The sequence below is a fragment of the Homarus americanus genome, unplaced genomic scaffold (assembly GCF_018991925.1).
Source record: "Homarus americanus isolate GMGI-L3 unplaced genomic scaffold, GMGI_Hamer_2.0 scaffold43075, whole genome shotgun sequence".
NCBI lineage: Eukaryota > Metazoa > Arthropoda > Malacostraca > Decapoda > Nephropidae > Homarus > Homarus americanus.
This window is the reverse complement of record NW_024756438.1, coordinates 498,654-512,236: the sequence shown is the minus strand read 5'-3', so window position 1 is coordinate 512,236 and position 13,583 is coordinate 498,654. Positions and strand designations below refer to the sequence as shown.

Here is a 13,583-nt window from a genome sequence, read left to right as displayed (position 1 = left end):
AGAATTCAGAATTTACGGTTTTTGTCGAGTTAATTGATATATATAGTTCCATTCCTGAACTGTTATACTCTGGAACATAACTTTGGTCTTTGGGGGAAAAAGTAAAGTGGTTAATTTGACTCTATTTTTAAACGACTTGTATTACTGTGTTAAAGTATCACTGTACCATTATACCATTGTACCATTATACCATTGTAACCCTGTATCACTGTACCTCTCTGTAGAAGATGTTAAGACAGTTTATAATCACAGAAGGACACACTCACACACCACATCCTCACCACCAAAAACTTGCCACACGACGTAAACTCTAGGTCAACAAGACGAGCCATGACTGACGTGTGTACCAACCTCTCCAACCTATAAACTGGACACTTATGACATTTTCTCTCTCTGTCTGTCTGTCTGCCTGTCTGTCTGCCTGTCTGTCTGCCTGTCTGTCTGCCTGCTATTCTCAGTCTCTATGTATCTATCTCTTTAATCTCTATTCACAATCTCTCTATCTCTCACTATCTCCCTCTATCCACAATCTCTCTCTAAATTTTAAGGAGAAACCTGTTTACTTGAAGGCCCTCTGATGACAAGCATATATTATTACTGCACTGTCAGGTGAGCGCTCCGCCGGGACACCTGAGAAGACAGTTGTGTTTGTGACGTAAGTGACTGGAAGAGACTGTGTTATTAATACCTTCAAACCCTGAGGAATTGGTGACGTCAAGTTATAAATAGTGTGTCATAGGTCAACCAGGCCCCAGTCTTCATGATAGGAGGTCTCTTATGTTGGGTCTGTGTCCCAATAAGCCCCATTATTAATAGGTCCTAGTACTGATAATAGATCCATGTCCTAATAGGTTTGAGTTCTATTAGGTTCATTAGGACTGGATGGAGTTAGGATTTATAGAACTTGGATCGATTATACAGTCAAGGGTTTCTGGAGTGTGTGTGTGTGTGTGTGTGTGTGTGTGTGTGTGTGTGTGTGTGTGTGTGTCGCTGCTTACCTTCCTATGAATAAAGTTTCCCCCAGAATGACTCCGCTTGTTGACTAAGCTACAAGACAGATATAGTACACAAACATTCCAACAGACACTGGAGGTTAATGTTTTATATTATACAAATCTAACGTTGATTATTTTCACCAACATAGAATATATGTACAATTCATAAGTCAGCCGCATATCTAATAGTGACATGAATACAAGACGGTGATAAATATTCAAATATATACTTGAATATACATACAAATCTGAATATATATACAAAAAATATGTAATTTACCTTTATAAACACATACACACACACACACACACACACACACACACACACACACACATACATCGTAAATGAATATATGAATAAGTATATATAAATAAATACTTTATATATACAAACAATAAACTATTCGTAATTTCGACGTAGAGTTTGTAAGTTGATTTGTCTTGTGTCTGGGAGAGTCGTGGTGTTTACTGATGAGGGAGAGGCCAGGAGGTCACCCTCACCCACGGGGAGGAGAGGTGGAGAGGAGAGGTAGAGAGGAGGGGTGGAGGGGTGGGGTGGAGAGGTGGAGAGAAGGGTTGGGGAGGAGAGGTAGAGAGGAGGGGTGGGGTAGAGAGGAGGGGTGGAGAGGAAGAAAGGAATAGAGACCTTGGTGTTGGACGACCATTAGTATAGTAACTCTCTCTCTCTCTCTCTCTCTCTCTCTCTCTCTCTCTCTCTCTCTAACAGACATAAAACAACATTATCTATATTCATGCTGCACATTCAACTGACCTTAAGATTTATAACCAAGTCTTTAAGAAACTACCAACTGGATCCACACACACACACACAAAGATCTTGTTTCCACAGTGTTTCGTCAATTGTTACCCATAAGAAGAACTGAGATGAGTTTTAAGATACCCGAGTTAATATTTAAAGTCACTGGTTTACAAGATGTTAAATGAGTTATTAATATTTATCGTTATTTAAATGTTTGATTGTGGAGTAGAGGTGAAATATACTGTGGCTATTGTTATTGTTATTGTTATTGTTATTATTAATTTAGCCTTGTTGTATATTGAGTAATTATGTATAACCTTATAAAAATTAAATAATAATAATAATAATAATAAAAATAATAATAATATTAATAATAATAATAATAATAATAATAATAATTGTAACTTTACGGTTTTCATTCGTATAATTTTTTTTCATCTTACTAAACCTGATTAAGGACTTGTAATTTCATGCCAAGTTAAGGTTGAATTATTATTAAATTAAAGTAAGCTTATTTTCTGTCTGTCTTATCGTAACCAATGGGTAAACAGACATTTGATGAGGAACCCACATAGTTCACACACAGACACAGACACACACACACACACAGACACACACACACAGACAGACACACACAGACAGACACACACACACACACACACACACACACGTACATTTCTTGAGGTGGGATGACCATCAAAGTGGTTCTTCAGGAGTGTTTGAGAACGTGACTTCGACCACACAATACCAAGTTAGTTTCTCCTTTACAGCGACACAAACTATTGCGTGTTACCAGAACGTTGTCACACCCATCCAGTGCCATGTGGGTCAAGACTTTCACTATATAGGAACACGTGTAAGTTGATAATTGAATATAGATAAACGCTTAATACCTGTAGGCCCTAGAGTGTTTCAGAGACATCCAAACAGACTAAGAAAATGAAATATAATAATAAATAAACTATCTCTGAAGGCAAGAGTATTACATAATATCTCTTACCATAAAGTATTAACACCACGTCCAGGGTTTATAGGAGGTGCGGTGAATGTAATGTGGTAAGGTTTTTTTTCTCAGTTCAATTACTCTGCTGTCGTCTCCCGAGGCTGTGTGCTTCTTCAAGTTTAATTCACCGGAAATTCCTAAGCCGCGGGTTTTGCTTCCATTATAAGGCTATGACATACCTTCCGCACCTTCCATACACGTGTCAGTCAGTCAGTCAGTCAGTCCGTCAGTCAGTCAGTCCGTCAGTCAGTTAGTTAGTTATAGCCAGCAGGAGGAAGTTTCCCTTACAGGTGTTATAGTAAACATGTGTTTCGGCTACTGTATCTAGGTCTCTAGTACAAGTGTTATCTCGTCAGGTGTTTTTTACAGGTGTTGAGCCGTGTTAAACACCGGTGAGACACGTGTTAGCTATTAGGATATCCCACGTGCACTTGTTATAGCTACGTAACAGTGAATCTACCTCCATTACAGGTGTTCTCTCATTAGTGGCTCTTCCTGTAGGTGTTATGACCGGGTTCCACGTCCTCCGTCTCCTTCACCTGCCTACTATCCCTCCTGTAGGTGGTCAAGGCATACACACAGCTACCTCGTCTATCTATCCCAGCTCAGGTGCTCTCATCGACACAGGTTATGACATCAATTTATCCAAGCCAAGTCCAGCAGGTGTTCCGAGTGTTGTAATGGTCGAGTGAGGCAAAAAAGGGGGTATTTGTGAGTGTGTGTGTGTGTGTGTGTGTGTGTGTGTGTGTGTGTGTGTGTGTGTGTGTGTGTGTGGCTGTATACACCCCCACTCTAGGTCAGTCGGGGTCATTGATCTACTTCTGCCTTTTATAATGACATTTACCCCACAGCTGAATAACCGGAGGGAGAGTCAGGGTTTGGTTAGACTGGTGAGGCTTCATTCATCCTAGTCCACCACATACCACAGTCTGGTCCACCACATACCACAGTCTGGTCCACCACATACCACAGTTTGGTCCACCACATACCACACCCTGGTCCACCACATACCACACCCTGGTCCACCACATACCACACCCTGGTCCACCACATACCACACCCTGGTCCACCACATACCACACCCTGGTCCACCACATACCACACCCTGGTGGTCCACCACATACCCTGTCACGGCTGAATGTGTGTCAGTAATCTTGTAAGTCAAGGCTGATTACATGAAAGATTTCTTATTGACTCTTAAGACAAAACCTACCTTATTTAATATCACTTTCTGGGTCGTTGAAGGAAGAGGCATGAGAGGAAACATTGATTTCTTAAAGTAATTTTCTAATACTGATGACTGGGAGTAAGTTGAGTAATGGCCAATGAATTCTGAGATTATTTTTTGTCTGGTATCGACACTGAACGTAAACCAGTGGAGAACGGTGGCAGGTGAGAAGGGAACGAAGAGCTGTGCGATTATGGGAACGTGTTCATTCACTTCTCCCTTTGCTGGGTTGAGTGAGTCTCTCAGTGTAGCCATAGTGGCTGAGGATCTCCTGCTGGGCACGACTCATACAACGACAGTGTTGCCATCCAAGCGAAAGATATCTTGGTTAGACAAGATATAATTACGTGTGTGTGTGTGTGCGCGCGTGTGTGTGTGTGTGTGTGTGTTTAGAATTTCATTATTTACACTTATTTTTCTCGAAGTTTTGAACAAGTTTATACAGACAGAAGATCAAACAGACAAAAATACGACAAATCATACATTAATTTCATCAACACTGACCTAAATAACTTATGAGGATTTGAACTAATAACGGGAGAAAGATGGTTAACACTTATTTGAGTTGGTGATCACTGTGACCTAGACAATGTGTGTTTTGACCCGTAAATTCCGTATGAATGGGTAACAACTGTTGCAGCGTTCAACCAATAGGAAAACAGTTCTAGAGCACATTATTACGTTTCAGTAACTCGTCATAAGCAACGCTATTTCATGACGATTTTTACTCTCCTACTCCACCTGTTGGCTAATATGTGAACTGACTACAGACTTCCAAGACAACAGCACGGGAACAATCAGCCAATAAGACGGCATCAATGTAAGAAAACGGGTAGTTGATATGATGTCATGAGAGGCAGGCCTTTGAAACAAGCATAAACCCTAAACTGTTGGTTCCTGTACTGTCCACTGATAGTCTCTTCCTGGGCTGAGATGTTACACAAAGTTGTATTCTTAGTAGCACAATGTTCCTTGATTTTCTATTGGTTAAATTGCTGATTAATTAGTTCATTATTTAGATAAGAGATGGCGCAGTAGATCATTTTCACACACACACACACACACACACGTTCACACACACGTTCACACACACACACACATACACACACACACACACACACACACACACACACACACACACACACAACACACACGTTCACACACATACATATGACTCAAACACGCGACGCATTTCTCCCCACCAAATAGCTATTTCCCTCAACCTTTAATAACACGACACCACCAACTCGTCACCGGGATCGAACTCGTGGCACTGTGTATTTTCATTTAAAGATTTAATATCCTGAATTTGACCTTTGCCCTTCAGCTGTGACCTTTTACCTTCAGCTGTGACCTTTGACCTTTATATGTAACATTTGACCTTTAGCTGTGACCTTTGATCTTCAGCTGTGACCTTTGACCTTCAGCTTTATTATACTAAGAACGAGGACAAACTTACAGACACACTAACCCCCCTTAACCCCCCTAACCCCCCTTAACCCCCCTAACCCCCTAGGCCCTCCCCCTAACCCCCCAATGCTGTAAAAAAATGCTGTAAACTAAGCAACTAACACAGCAACAAAGACAGCATCACCATCTCACATTTCCTCTCACTCATCAGCATTTTCCAGGAAGTTGTAAAAAAAGTCATAATTTCTACCTTATTAAGTGTAAATATTTCGGGAGCCGTTGTCAAGGTACCTTCTCCCCACCTTGACACAGCTGCTGGTCCACGGCAATTTCAAGGTAGTCTACTCTCTAGTTAGTTGACATACTTGGCGAGGTTGGTACTGGTAGGTGTCTTAAAAACGATTCTGAATATGTGGGGAATAAATTAACTTTTCTCTCAGTCTTATGTTTCTTTTTTTTTCTCTCTCTCTCTCTCTCTCTCTCTCTCTCTCTCTCTCTCTCTCTCTCTCGTTGTCTTTTTCTCTCTCTGTCTTTGTCTATCTTTATCTCTTTCCCTCTCTGTGTGTCTCTGTTCCCTTTATTTAACACCACACCACACCACATCACACCACACCACACCACACCACACCACACCACACCACACCACACCTGAGAGACTGAAAATTTTAATGAAGAAAAATTATAGATTAGTGAACACAGCTCGGCATGTCAACAGGATCTGAACCGATAAGTTATCTTTTAATGGTCTGGGAGGAGGGTCAAGGGACTCGAAATGTGCAGATAGAGAGTTGAATTACATGTTTTACTGAGAATAATAGGGTTTTTTGTTGTAATGAAGAGATAAATACTAGTTTGATATCGTTAGAAATTGTTATTAAAGTGCACACACACACACACACACACACACACACACACACACACACACACACACAGCCGGATACAGTTATCTTTGTACCAAATTTGGCGAAAATCCTATTATCAGCTGTTGAGTCCCGAGCTAATGAGTTGAAAGGTGTGAAGAGAAGGTGTAAACTATGAGCCTTAGTTCCATGTCTTAGCGCCAGACTTGTACCTAACATAACCTAACCTAACCAAAGCAAACCAAATCTAATCCGCTAGACCCCATCCCAACACACCCCTGGCAGTTTCCTATCACCCAGTCGAAGGTTCTGCTGTTTGGTGGTCCTTTGCTAGACACAGATATGCAAATGCGTCTACCTTGTATTTGAGAAATTTCATATGCAATCAGACACCCTGATAATCTGGGGCGGATGCAATCATATGCTGTGGTGGTGTGTGGTATGATACATGCTGTGATGGTGTGTGGTATGTGGTGTGGTCTGATTGCTATGATAGTCTTTGCTATGTTGATCTGATTGCTATGATAGTCTTTGCTATGTTGATCCGATAACCATAATAAACTTTTCTTAAAAATCCCGGAAACAAGAAGGACCAAGACACAGGTTTTAAAGAATAAATTCAATTACATTTGACTAACTCTTAAAAGACTTCACATATCCAATACAAGAACTTAAGTTACCACTGATTGAATTTTTACCTCCCTTGTCATATTTCTTAACTCTATCATGACGTAATCCGCTTGGCCTTGAGGAGGAAATTGAATCACTGGTCAGGTACAGATGTCAAGCGAGGTGAAGGGGAGAGAGAGGGATTGAAAGGAGGGAGGAGGGGAGGGGAGGGGAATTCTCCTCCTCCAAGCCTCGATGTCGTTTACAAATACGTCTGGTGTTGTGGTGTGATATTGAAGATCTCTCTGTATTTTTTATACAGGGTGTGGTGTTGGGTTGGTTATTTCCATAGCAGTTGTGAGGTGATAGTCAGTCCTTTTACAATTGGTTTCCTAGAGGACAGGAGGGGGGGGTTGAGGGGAAGGAAGAGGGAGCGGAGGGAAGGGAAGGAGAAGGAGGAGAAGAGAAGGAGGTGGAGTACAAGGGGGGATGGGAAGGAGGAGAAGGAGGATGGAAAGGAAAAAGAGGTAGGAGAGAAGGAAACGAGGGAAAGTAGGGAAGAGAAGGAGGAAGAGGAGTGAAGAAAAGGAGGAGGATGAGGAAGGATGGAAAGGAGGAGTAAGAGGGAAAGGAAGGAGAAGGTAAGGGGGGAAGGGAAGGAGTAGAAGGGAAGGAGGAAGAAGGAAGGATCACTAGTACGCCTAAACAGTGACAATTTCTCACATATCAAAGAATCAGTTGAGAGGCTCAAATTAAGTGTGTTTTTCCTATTACCTTTATATTAGGTCAGGTTAGGTCGGGTTTGGTTAGGTTAGGTCAGGTTAGGTCGGGTTTGGTTAGGTTAGGTCAGGTTAGGTCGGGTTTGGTTAGGTTAGGTCAGGTTAGATACAGTAATATACGAGTTACGTTCAAGTTGAAGGTAATATTTACGAGTTTACTGAATATTTAAACACCTGAATTACTTATTATTTCATATATATAATAATTTTATAAGACTTATTTTACGCTACATTAAAACGGAAATTGTAAATTTCAAGTGACAATGAAAACAATTCCCGAAGAGAGAAAGTTTCCCATAAATTCTGGGGATAATTTCACAACAGTATTTTCCAGGGCGTCTCGTTGATACTCTGAGGAAGTGTTTTTATTTTATCAACGCGAGTCAATGGTGAATCACGCGAGGACTGACCCTCCCTGCTGGGCCAGCATCTGTTCTTAACATCTGTAGAGAGAGCGAAGCTAATCGGTAAAATGTATAGGCATAGTTTTCCATTATTAGATTTCATCCCCAGATATCGGCTGTTAAATAGTAATAATAATAATAATAATAATAATAATAATAATAATAATAATAACAATAATAATAATAACAATAATAATTTACGGTTTATTGAAAGAGCATGGCAGGCGGAAGGCTGAAAATATACAGTTGCATAATTGGGGAATGGGTCACTTGATTGACAAATAATATACAAGTATCATATGTGATACAAATATGATATATAATAACTAGGTGGGGAAAAGGTTATACTACAGGGCATTTCAACATAGTGACAGAGCAAAAAGGTAAGATTGACTGGGAGTGAATACACTGGTTGATTACAAGTTATCGATAATTTTTACAATGGTTGGGACTGGGCTGTTCTTATAACGATCAGTTCGTGCTCGTATGGGCTGGATGCGGTTGTGATGTCGAACAGCAATTCTCGGACGAGGGATCTCGGATGGTAATAGGAGCCGGTGTCGAGGATGGTGCAGAAGCTTCTCACCAAATTTGCAGATGAGGTCGTGGTGATGGTCAGACAGAGCCGAGAGGGTCAGTGTGTTGAGCACTTCTTGATATGTGGAGTAGGAAGGGGAGAGATTAATCTTGCATGCCCTCTTTCGCACTTTTTCTAGGTGTTTACGTTGTGTGGCATTTAGGGAGGAGGACCAGGTAGGAGACGCATAGGTGAGCTTGGGAAGTATGAATGTTGAGTAAACACTGAGGAGCTCGGGCGCAGGAACTCAGAGGGACTTGAGTCGGCGGAGGAGGTGGAGACGGAAGCTGAAGGATTTGACAACTTCCCTGAAGTGTGTTTGTGTGTGTTGGGGGGGGGGCGGTCTATGTGCGTGTGTGTGTATTCTTGGATGGCGTGAGAGGGACAGTGTGGGTTTACAAGGACTTAGAGCCGGATGGAAAGCTTGCCATGTTCTCGGTGAGGTAAACGTGTATTGAGAAAGAAAGGGGAGATGGTTACTAGGGCCGGATGTGCGTGTGAGTGAGTGTACCTGTGTCATATATTACAACAGGTTTGGATCATTACTGAAGAGCAAGTCAGCCGTGTTTTTCCATTGGTGGGGCGCATGACTAAGAGTTCTGGGAGAGTGAGAGTGACCACTTTACCTCGCACTGATTAACCTGTACCTACTAGTGAAGCTTCTCTCAAATAGGAATGCATTTAGCTGTTCAGATTGGCTATTGAGTCAGACATTAATTATACACATGACGCTGGTAGTGAGTGGCCTTGGTGACGGCTTGGTCTCTCCAAGGATATATTCGTCTTGGTGAAATTGTCTTGAAAATCGTCCTTGATAATAATCCTTCGTCTGGTTTGTTATCTTTATTTATTGTACTGAGTTAATGTGAATGAATATAATGAGTCTACTATTATTTTCTCTCTCTCTCTGTCCAAGGTCATGAATAGTTTCTCCCTTTGTCTCTCGCTCTCCTTCTCTCTCTCTCTCTCCCACCAAGGTCGTGGAGGTCAGCGTGAGCACGAGTCTCAGGAATGTAAGAGCATTTATGGAAGGGAAACTAAACCAGGTTTACTGAAGGCTGCCCTCACCTTCTCACCCCCACACCTCTCTTCCTCGCGTCCGGCTCACCTCCACACCCCCACACCTCTCTTCCTCGCGTCCGGCCCACCTCCACACCCCCACACCTCTTCCTCACGTCCGGCTCACCTCTCTTCCTCACGTCCCACACCTCCTCACGTCCTTCTCACCTCCTCACCCCCCACACCTCTTCCTCACGTCCTTCTCACCTCCCCCCACACCTCTCTTCCTCACGTCCTTCTCACCTCCTCACCCCCCACACCTCTCTTCCTCACGTCCTTCTCACTTCCTCACCCCCACACCTCTCTTCCTCACGTCCTTCTCACCTCTTCACCTCTACTTGTTTAACTTTCAATGTATTACAATGTGTCTCAAGATACACAGGAAGACACGTGGATAACTTTAGCTGAGATTATAAGCTAAAGATTATATATTCACAGGTATTTTAACACTTATTCAACCTGTTAAAAATCTAACTGTATTCCCACCTACTGAAGCTGCTCCCTTGACTGGTATGCCACACCACAAGGTCCTCGAGCCTGGAGGTGTTGAGGGCGTCGGTGTAACTGTGATCAGGGAGGAGTGAAGCTCTTGTCCTGGGATGAGGAAGGGCAGCCCACCTTGACCCACCTTCCCATACTAGTTAAACACCTGGATGTTTTTACTGTTCCTCCACCTGACTCTCTCTGTCTTCCTTAGTCACGACGAGCTTGTAGTTCCATGAAGCATAAATCATGACTATTTCTCTACCTGACTATCTTACCTGACATTACCTGTGTATAATCTACCTTTAGAAACTCTTAATGGTTAGAATATTATTTCTGTCTGTTTCTTCGTCTTGGTAATATTATTTCTGTCTGTTTCTTCGTCTTGGTAATAATCGACGACGAATAAATCAGCTCAGATGATGGGCAGGTGTGAGTGGGCGTGAGTCATGGCGACACACAACTCACCGTGGGTAATGTCTGGTCTTGTTAACGTTGAACCAAATTACAGGATGAGTAATATTAACAACTCAACATAACTCTAGTGGCTGTGTTATCAGGTGAACATCATGTGTGTAATTCTAATGTAGAGTATAACGTAGGAGGTGTGGAGTGTGTAATCAAGAGGACATAACTCACTGCCTGGGTTTGATGTGGATTAGTTGGACCAGCATTATGATATTGATTCGTAAATATTATGTTGTAAGTTAATAGAATCATTATTATGGTGATAGATGTAGTAAATAGATCCCATGTTAAGGTTCCTGTGATGTATAGTGTGTTGTAGTCATTCACACACATACACACACACCCACACACACACACACACACACACACACACACACACACCCTCTCCCTCCCTCCCTCACACACGTCCATAGCCACACACACACACTTAATTATCCCCTTAGAATGATATAGAAGGCATCGTTTAATGTGGATGTTCTGTTTCCCATTGTAAGAGAATCTGATGAGGGAGCCAACATGTAAAGTTTATCCATTGAAGTTCTATATGAAAGGTAAACAGTGATTATTTGGGGGGAAGATTTTGTGATGGGTTTTACTTACGTCTTAAAGGATATTGTGATTGTTGCGGCCTTCCTCCTCACCTGGCAGTCACCTCATCTCCGACCCCTCATCTCCGTCACCTCATCTCCGTCACCTCATCTCCATCACCTCATCTCCGTCACCTCATCTCCATCACCTCATCTCCGTCACCTCATCTCCGTCACCTCATCTCCGTCACCTCATCTCCGTCACCTCATCTCCGTCCCCTCATCTCCGTCACCTCATCTCCGTCACCCCATCTCCATCACCTCATCTCCGTCACCTCATCTCCGTCACCTCATCTCCATCACCTCATCTCCGTCACCTCATCTCCATCACCTCATCTCCGTCCCCTCATCTCTCTTTGAGCCAGGTAAGTAACTGATAATTATAGAGACTGTACACCACTCGGCCACCTGTTACCTCTCATGCTGTGGGAACAAACCGATAAAGATTCAGGTAGAGGAACAGACATACAGACAGGTAACACAACGAGGGTCCCCATTAACAGAGAGAGAGAGACAGACAGACCCACACACACACACACACACACACACACACACACACACACAGCCATATAGAAGACAGACACACAGACACAACTAGATAAACAAACAAACACAAATGAATTACACAAGACACATTCATTCTCGAAAAAAATACAAATAAAATTCCATATAAGACTAGTGCCCTTAACGTGTCAACAATAATCAGGAATATTTACCAAAACGACTTCAAACACAACAAGTTATTTCCATCATAAATTCCATAAGACTTATCCTGATATAGCACTCACTGTGGTCCAAGTCCCTCAAGGCTTATAATTATTTATCCAAACTGACCCAAGTCCGTCTGTGTGTTGAGGTATTTAAGGAAATTATAATGGAGCGAGTATTATGTAACGTATTGGTGGGTGTTATTACCTCCAGGAGAGATAGTGGGTGTTATTACCTCCAGGAGAGATAGTGGGTGTTATTACCTCCAGGAGAGATAGTGGGTGTTATTACCTCCAGGAGAGATAGTGGGTGTTATTACCTCCAGGAGAGATAGTGGGTGTTATTACCTCCAGGAGAGATAGTGGGTGTTATTATCTCCAGGAGAGATAGTGGGTGTTATTACCTCCAGGAGAGATAGTGGGTGTTATTACCTCCAGGAGAGATAGTGGGTGTTATTACCTCCAGGAGAGACGGCCGTGTCAGGGTAAGAGATGGCCAAGGTTTTTGTCTCGTAAAAGCGTCAAACTTTCCACATTTCGAGGGACAGAAACAAACTTTTACAATCGACTGAGAGATAGAAAATTACGTGTCCTATATCCACCTAATTCTTCTCGTTACAATGTTATCTCTCTCATCATATACGACCCATTGAAGCACATTATGGACACTGTATACCAAAAGCCTTCAGTACACAAGAAGGTACACTAACTTTCACTTCCTTATCTGTAAAGTTAATGATTGTACAATATATAAATCTGCAATACCATAAAATTCTTGCAAACATTAGCCCAAAATTTTATAATGTCTTGTAAAATTCTTGTAAATATATAGTTTTAAAATTTTTCCGTAGTATAATTTTATTTTTATACACAGTCTCTAATTTCAACAGGTATCTTAAACAAACAATCATACGAAAATACATTCACACAAACATTCACTTCCAAACTTACAAACTTATTAAATAAAAGCAACAAAAGGCAGAAAAACAAAAATAATAGAATATAAATAAATGTGATGTTAGAGGGACATATAGATCATAGTATAGTAATATCAGTTACAATGGAGGGCTTCACCTGTGTGTGTGTTATTACAGGTGTTAATGAGGTGATTACAGTGATGAATAACCACCTGTTCTACCTGCTGAGAGGTTGAGCAGGTGTGTGATAGGTAACAGGTGTTGATGATGAGAGGCTGAACAGGTGTGAGTCAGGTAACAGGTGTGGGTGATGTAATAAACGAGTATCAATGGCAGGTAATGGTGTTGGGATATTTGTAGGTGGTGGACAGGTGTGTGGGGGAAGGAGTTTCAGTGGATGGAACCTTGTCTCAGAAGAAAACTGCCGACAGAGCCATAAAACATATCCTAACCCCTGGTGGGACTCGAACCCACAATCCTTGGCTTAGGAGGCCAATGCCTTATCCATTGGGCCACAGGGGCGAGTTGTATGAATGGTCAGGGAAACTCTATCACTCTTTCCCTCTCTCTCTCTTTCCATAAGTCATTGTATGATTATAAGAGTCTAAGGCGGTGCTGTGAGATCATGAGACACACGCTTATAACAGCACTCATTAAGTATAGATACCACACACACACACACACACACACACACACACACACACACACACACGCACACACTAATAAAGAGCAACTCA

General features: G+C 42.0%; 1 non-coding gene across 1 annotated transcript; it reads right to left on the bottom strand.

Moving 5' to 3' along the window:
* Positions 1–13,295: 13,295 nt before the first annotated feature.
* Positions 13,296–13,368, bottom strand: Trnar-ccu. The gene has a single exon. It is a non-coding gene; the product is annotated as a tRNA-Arg (tRNA).
* Positions 13,369–13,583: the final 215 nt, after the last annotated feature.